Source organism: Triticum aestivum, chromosome 4D (assembly GCF_018294505.1).
Source record: "Triticum aestivum cultivar Chinese Spring chromosome 4D, IWGSC CS RefSeq v2.1, whole genome shotgun sequence".
Lineage (NCBI taxonomy): Eukaryota > Viridiplantae > Streptophyta > Magnoliopsida > Poales > Poaceae > Triticum > Triticum aestivum.
In genome coordinates, this window is record NC_057805.1 from 13,132,339 (window position 1) to 13,139,565 (window position 7,227).

The following is a 7,227-nucleotide window of genomic DNA, read 5'->3' on the forward strand; positions in this document are numbered from 1 at the left end:
ATTTTTGCTTTCTCTTTCTTTTCCTTTTGTTTGTTTCTCTGCTCGTGCAATCAAAACTTAGGATAGAAGAAAAAAAGTTCTCTCGAGACACATCCTTTTCTTAGTGTCAACAAAGGTCCTACATTTTAAGACAGAGTAGTAGATCGTATATTATTGTTCCTTTCAGTCAAATAATCATGTCTACTATGTTTAATGCTTCCTCTGTCCTAAAATAAGTGTCTCAACTATACATATATTTCAAGATCGCCCCTCTTGATGAGATTAAGATGACATCAACTCTTGTCCATGTCTTATATTTCAAGATCGCCCGTCTCATCTAGATGAGATTAAGATGACATCAACTCTTGTCCATGTCTGAAGTCGTACAACGTACACATTAGTTGGAGGACTAAAGTGCACTGTCCCACGGCTTCAGCCAGTTGCAATGGATTTCACTCCAAGTCTCTAAATTATTGACAGAGATAATCGAACATATAAAGCCTGAGATAATCGAACATATAAAGCCGTTCGATCAACTCGCTCGATCGTTTTTCACCCTCAATTTTTACTGTTCATTGCTATCTTTTGTTACATCTTTGACTGATTTACTGGGTGACTGCCACTGGGCCCATAAAATCGTTGGTCCACGCGGCAGCGAAGTGATTGTCGACTCGGTCGGTGACCAATGAAGACGCCCGTGAAAGGATCACGTCCTCCTCGTTCCTTCCACTCCCTCGCCTCCTCCTTCCTCCCCATCCGGCGGCGCCTCCTCCCTCTTTCCCACGGCCTTCTGCATCGCGCCGCCACCGGCTGGCTCCTCCTTCTCTCTTCTGGATCGGGCGCAGCCGCCATAGGAGAGCATGGGCTCGAACTGAGTGAGGAAGAGGTGGTTTGCGGCCACGCGGGTGAGGAGGGCGGCCTTCCGCTGAACGCCACCGTCCTCTCCTCGCGCGCCCTCGCGGCCAGAAGAGGCAGATATGTACGGAGGATCCACGAGCTTGGTGCCATCCGTCCCGTCCGTCGACGCCCACCCCCTCTTCCCCAACGCGTAGGTGCTCTATTCACTTGCGTCTTTGCTGCCTCAAGTGTGCGGGTGAGTCTGCAAACCCCTCTCTAATTTCTATCTCTCTCTCTCCCTCTCTCTTGATTCGGTTGCATTGCGTTGCAAGAATTATTATTGTGCAGAGGTGGCTGCAGCTATGCACATAATAATTTCTAAAATTGTGATCTGTTTTTGAGGCTGCAGATGCGACCACCAGCTGTTTGTATAAATGCTCAAGGAGGACTGCTCTGGGGAGGACATCACGTGTGTTTGAAAGAGAGGGATGGAAAAGAGGGGGCTGGAGTGAGAGGAGAAGAGGAAGGAATTGAACCACATGTTATTTCTTTGTCATCGACGTCATCCCACCATTGTAGAGATTTTCTTGGATGACATGCGGCCCATACTCTCGCCCCTTGTCCTCCATCTCTGTTGGTACCCTTTCATGGTTTCTTGTCCACTTCTTTCATGATTTATTCTTTTCAAATAGTAATTCAGGCTGTTATACTAATTTGATTGATGTGGGTGGTGTAATAATTCAGGTCGTGCAGGATGGTCTGCTAATTTCCCTGATGCTTCATTAGGTTTCGCTTTTTGATACATTGATTGATTCCCAATTTGATGCAAATAACCAAAATGAATGAATTGATGTGGCCGTTATACTAAATTTTCCTTATTTTGTGTGTGATTATGCTCGGGTTTTGGAAGAATCGGGCTAAGGGGTGATTGTGCTCAGGTTTTGATGCAGGTACTTTTGAAATCTGAAGCTTTGGTTTGGTATGACATGCCATGCTAATAAGATTTGAATAGACAATATAGTTACTAGAGTCACTTCATACTAATGCGCAAACTTATTTTGCATTGCAGTGAGATTCAGATAATTTTAAGAAACGCATGTAAAGGAGTCCAAACAGGACGGGCTCGGTGTACATGGTTTTCAGTTAATGCAGGTACTTTTGAAATCTGAAACTTTGGTTTGGTATGACAAGCAATGCTAATAAGATTTGAATAGACAATATAGTTACTAGAGTCACTTCATACTAATGCACAAACTCATTTTGCATTGCAGTGAGATTCGGATAGTTTTCCTGCTGTAGAGTTTTGGAGCTTGCTCTGTTAATCCGTGTTATTTTTTGTATCACAGTTTAGGTCTGACCAGCACAAGTGGCAACAGGCAGTAGTGGAGAAGGCATGAAGAGGCCCACATCTGAAAATGTCAACTATTCTAGGATTTTTGAGGTAATTTCTCAAACTGAAAAGCTCAACTAAAGGAAGACACCTATTTCTATGCACAAATTCTTTGTTGCTAGAAGAATTTGTAGAGAGAAAAATGTCTCCCCCGTTCATTGCCTTTCAGATTCATATTTGAAGTCTATTGTTCTTAATTTTAGTTAACTAATTGCTTAATTTCTTGTTGTTTCAGCTGCTGACCATGTGATTGGTAGCCGACGATTTCTTCATGGGTTGCTGATTTCTCAAGTTTTGCCTCACACAAAAGAGGGCTAGCAACACCTTTGACAGAAACAGCCAACATTCAGTGCAGATCCGGTATATTCTGGTTGTCTTCCATTTAGTTGACGGCATGCAAGACTGATCTGATGCATCTACTGCTTGTTGACTTGGTTATATTTATCTATAAAGGTAATTTCAGTGTTTCATTTGTGTGAACATTTCTTTTGTTACAGATTTTACCTGCTTGACGAAGTGCAAAAAAGTAAAATGTATCATTTATATAGCTAACTGGAATAAAGAGTAGCATCGTCTCTCAACAAGATATTTTGTGTGTTCCGCGCCAAATTTGAGTGATACTTTTATGAGCGCCTGGCGAGGTTCTCAGCAAGTTTAGTTTAGGCATAATTTTCCTCTATTAAACAGTGCATTTTAGACAGTGAAACTGTTCCAAATTATCCCATGCTGTAGTTGAAATGGTGCATCTGCGTTATATATTTTGGGAAGAGCTGCAGTTCATGATCTTTCTTTATAATAATCATACCAATCAGTCAAGATAGTGTGCAGACTTTCTGCCTATTTTTCTTTCTTCAGGCAGGAAACACATGTTAATTTCTTGACCACCTCCAGTGATCCAATGTCAGATTAAGTGTTTTAATATTTTTGCTCATGCTTATTCCCGGATGGCCGGAACCACAGCTCAATGGAATGAGTTGTACAACTTTTATTCAACACATTATATATACAAGTATACTGATATTTTATGGTGATGTTATACTATGAATTAATGGTTAAGATAACACTTTTTTATATATGATTTTCCTCATATTGCCAACATATTTTTGGTTGCGGGTTGATACATAACATTATTTTGTCTTATCTTCTTATGTTGTATCTATTTTTCATGTAGATACTCTATCTGGTAAGGTTCTAATTCACATGGTTGCATGGCCAATGAATGAATATAATTAGTTTTCACAATGTATATTTTACAATTTCTCAATGCGTAAACGTGCCAGGCTCTTAGGTTAAAGCTAATGCCCATTAAAATGGTTATAAATAGTGGCCTATATCAGTAGGCTGGGTCTCAATGTTGGTTTTGATATGTGATCGATGCATTTCATCAAATGGTTAACATATCAGGATTGTATATGATTATCTTTGAGTGGAATTTGTGTCTTTGATTTTTCACAAATTTGTTTTGATATTTGCGATAAGGTGGGTGTTGTGTGTTGTGTGCAGGCCATGGGTAATTTTGTACTATTTGTTCAAGGTGTCAGCATATGTATATTATTCTTATAGTCTTTACATGCTCATTTAGTTCATTCATGTTTCTTTTGCAGTGGCAGTGGTGCAGAATATATCCTCTGCCATGGAAGGAGGTATTTGATGCTGTCAGATGGCATATAGGTCAATAATGAGGTGACTGCCGGGGTAATCTCAGGAAGGGACAACGACACAAATTAACTTTGTTGACAAGCTCACGATCACGGGTAATAAAGATGATTTTAAGTAATGTTCTAATTTCTGTGAATTTCCTTGTTAAATGTCCTGAAAGAAATAAGAATGGCATACTGAATGCGAAGCATTATTTCATTCATCTACATTTTTAGGAAAGATAATCTTGGATTGCTTTTGCTTTGATGGATTCTCACTTATCAGAATATAGCCTCCAGCCTTTACACATAGAGACTGATTTATCACTTTGGCTGGTTATATTTTTCTCTGCTGCATAATGACCTATGTACATTCATTTCCTCTATAGTTTTAATTCTACACCTTATTTCTTATTATGGCGAATCATTGGTATCACGGAAATGTTACTGTACCATTATGTGCAATTGTTTCTTATTGATATCATCGTAACAAGATGGTGAACTTATCAAATGTAGGGAACAAGCCGTCCTGCAGTGTTTCCATGTACTGCAAGTTGACGACAAGTTCATTGTTGACGCCATGCAATTTCTTACAAAATACATGTGGTACAGGTAAGCATGCTATTACCCGCCATCGTGTGTGTTTTGCATATTTTTCTATTCAATACTATGAAGTTTTCCTCTGTTATGCTCTTCTCAGGTATGAAGGCCGACACTGATTATCAAGTGGTATGGCACTCTTCTTTATCAGCTCTATCCCATCCTGTAGAGGCTTTGTGAAAATAACTCCATGTTATCTTCTACATAATTTTGCATTTCTTTGCAGAGATAAGATGTGAATTTATGGTATAAGTTTCAAAAGTTTGGCAGAATCCTTGATCTAAAGTGAAATAGAGTTGTATTGTCTCCTATATGAGTTAAAACTTCTTGCAATCAGTAATTAGCCATGCATTTTGAGGGTATGAAAGTTGAACAAAATTTGAGTTTCTTGGTTGCATGTTACAGAGTGTTGTACTAAACAAAGATGAGTTGCAATGAGTTCTATATATTTAGTTTTCAATTATAAAGATTTCTACAAAGCACGAAACATTTCCAATTCTTTCTGATTTTGTGTGCATGTTGTCGTAGGTTTATCTGATGAATTGTATATAGTTATTGATACAACATCTTCCAGTATAAATCTTAAATGACAGCAATATCTGAAGTTACTTGTGTCTGCTTCCCTTCTTGAAATCAACATTTTGTTTTGATTTTTCGGTACTTAAGTAAGGTCACTCATCAGTGAGCAGGAAGTGTCTTCTCGGTACTTGTGTGATGAAGGCCAAAATTGGTTTTCTAACTTATTATTGTAGGTGCTTTAGAAAGTGCAAGTATGTGTCACAATAATGCCTGGAAATCAGCCAGTGGCTGGATTATTTGAGCTATTTTGGCGTCTCTGCCATCCTATAGTTGTTCAGTTTTCTCTTTTGAAACGAGGCTATCTAGAGGATTTCATGTTGTGGTTTAGGAAGGTAACTATTCTTGGTTATAGTGAATGATTTTGTTGGATTATTTGTTCATTTGGCTATCTTAATGCAGTCCCATGTGCATACTTTTTGCAGGCATCAGTGAAGATTGGGAGGTAGAGAGGGATTGCTCAAGTGGAAACAGATCAAGAACCAGAAGGAGCTCAAGATTTTGCTACTTCCTTGGTAATAGCTTTGTGAGGTAATTAAGCTAGCTACACGTGTGTTTGTTTTCTGCTATATCGAGGTCACTATTCTAATTTAGAAAATAGAAACATGATGTGTGATTTTAAAAGTAATAGCAAATGTTGTTAGCATGAATAGACTGTATTGTACGTACTAACTAGCAACAAAGTCTAATTCCTCCCACGTAGCGGTTGTCAATGTAGACTTGACCAGCCCGGACTTTATGTACTTCCTGCTTTATTTTTTTCTTTGATTTAGCGAACATACAAATGCATGCGATAAGTGTCAAATTTAGCACTCAACGACACTTATTTTCAAACAGAGGAAGTAGTTATAAGTAGGTGTGCAGTTAAAATTTATCTGACTTTGGGTTTTCACATCTTGTTCGAGGTCTTGAGCCCTCATAATTCATTTGAACATGTTGTAATTTATTTTTGTTTATACTATAATCTGAACTAATTAGAAATTATATAAATGCATTTTCTTGATAAATTAAAGCTTATGTTGATGTGTATTCGATTTTGATTTCTTTTCTTTCATCATAGATCAGTTAAATATTATCCAGGACCATGCACCCGCCCTTGACAATGGCTTCCAGAAGCTAAGGTTGCAGGGGTGAATTAAAGTTCGATTTTCCAGCAGCGGGGTAACTACTACTGATGGAGATCAAACTAATGAGCTCACGAAAAAGAAATATAGACATCAAACACCAAAGGAGGTTAGTTTTTACCTGAGTGGAAACAGCAGTCGTATCGTCTTGCTGGAGCCTCCTTTGTCATGGAAAGTCACCAGCTTCCGGGAGTGCCAGCACAGCCGGAACAGACGCCACCTACGGCGGGGAGTGACAGTGGCAACTGCGCGGATTTGGCTCACCCATACGAGAAACGGCGGCGCCATCTACCGACTTCGTGGCTCTGAGCTGGAGCGGGAGCTGCTGGGCCGTCGGGATGCAGATGGAGCCGCTGCAACTCCGAGCTGCCGGGCCACCGAGATGCAGATGGAGCCGCAACGCCTCCGAGCTGCAGCGGGAGCTGCTCCACCGCCAAGTTGTAGTGTGAGCCGCCGCGAAGATGGAACCCAAGGTGCCCTCATCCGCCTCCTCCAGCTGCTTCCTCACTTCAGTACGAGTACAGGGGGAGAGGAATAGGACGAAGACTGGTGGATGGAATCAAGACCAGCGGTCATGCGAGACACGTGGTAGGCATTGTGCTACGTGGTGGTGGCTCGTGAAGCAACAATTGACGTGTGTTGTTGTCTCTCAGCACGCTGTATCTTGAGGGCATGATTGTAGTTTTCTTTATCTTTGAGGTCTGTGATGTTACTCAAACTGCCGGCCTTTTGGTTTTTGATTTTAATGAAAGCAGGGAGGCCCTCCTTGGGGCGCTTGAGTTTGTAAAAAAAAGACTAGCGATCAACCACGGGGAACAAGATTAGGACAGAATTGCAACAGATGTAGGCCCATATAGCGGCTATGCTGGACAACAAGGTCATTTTCAATGATGATGACATGTGCAGCAATAGCTCAATTAATGTTCATCACTTCAATGCGCCGATATGATGTTTGTCTGATGATGACCCACAAGTATAGGGGATCTATCGTAGTCCTTTCGATAAGTAAGAGTGTCGAACCCAACGAGGAGCAGAAGGAAATGATAAGCAGTTTTCAGCAAGGTATTCTCTGCAAGCACTGAAA

General features: G+C 40.4%; 1 long non-coding RNA gene across 2 annotated transcripts; it reads left to right on the top strand.

The window, feature by feature from the left end:
* Nucleotides 1–685: 685 nt before the first annotated feature.
* Nucleotides 686–6,897, top strand: LOC123099409 (uncharacterized). 2 transcript variants are annotated; one of them, XR_006448154.1, is made up of 10 exons: nucleotides 686–1,072; nucleotides 1,226–1,766; nucleotides 1,886–1,968; nucleotides 2,163–2,257; nucleotides 2,442–2,659; nucleotides 3,811–3,960; nucleotides 4,360–4,455; nucleotides 4,544–4,572; nucleotides 5,445–5,550; nucleotides 6,080–6,897. It is a non-coding gene; the product is annotated as an uncharacterized lncRNA (long non-coding RNA). The 2 variants fall into 2 exon arrangements; XR_006448155.1 differs by having other exon boundaries at nucleotides 6,085–6,897.
* The last annotated feature ends 330 nt before the right edge of the window (nucleotides 6,898–7,227 follow it).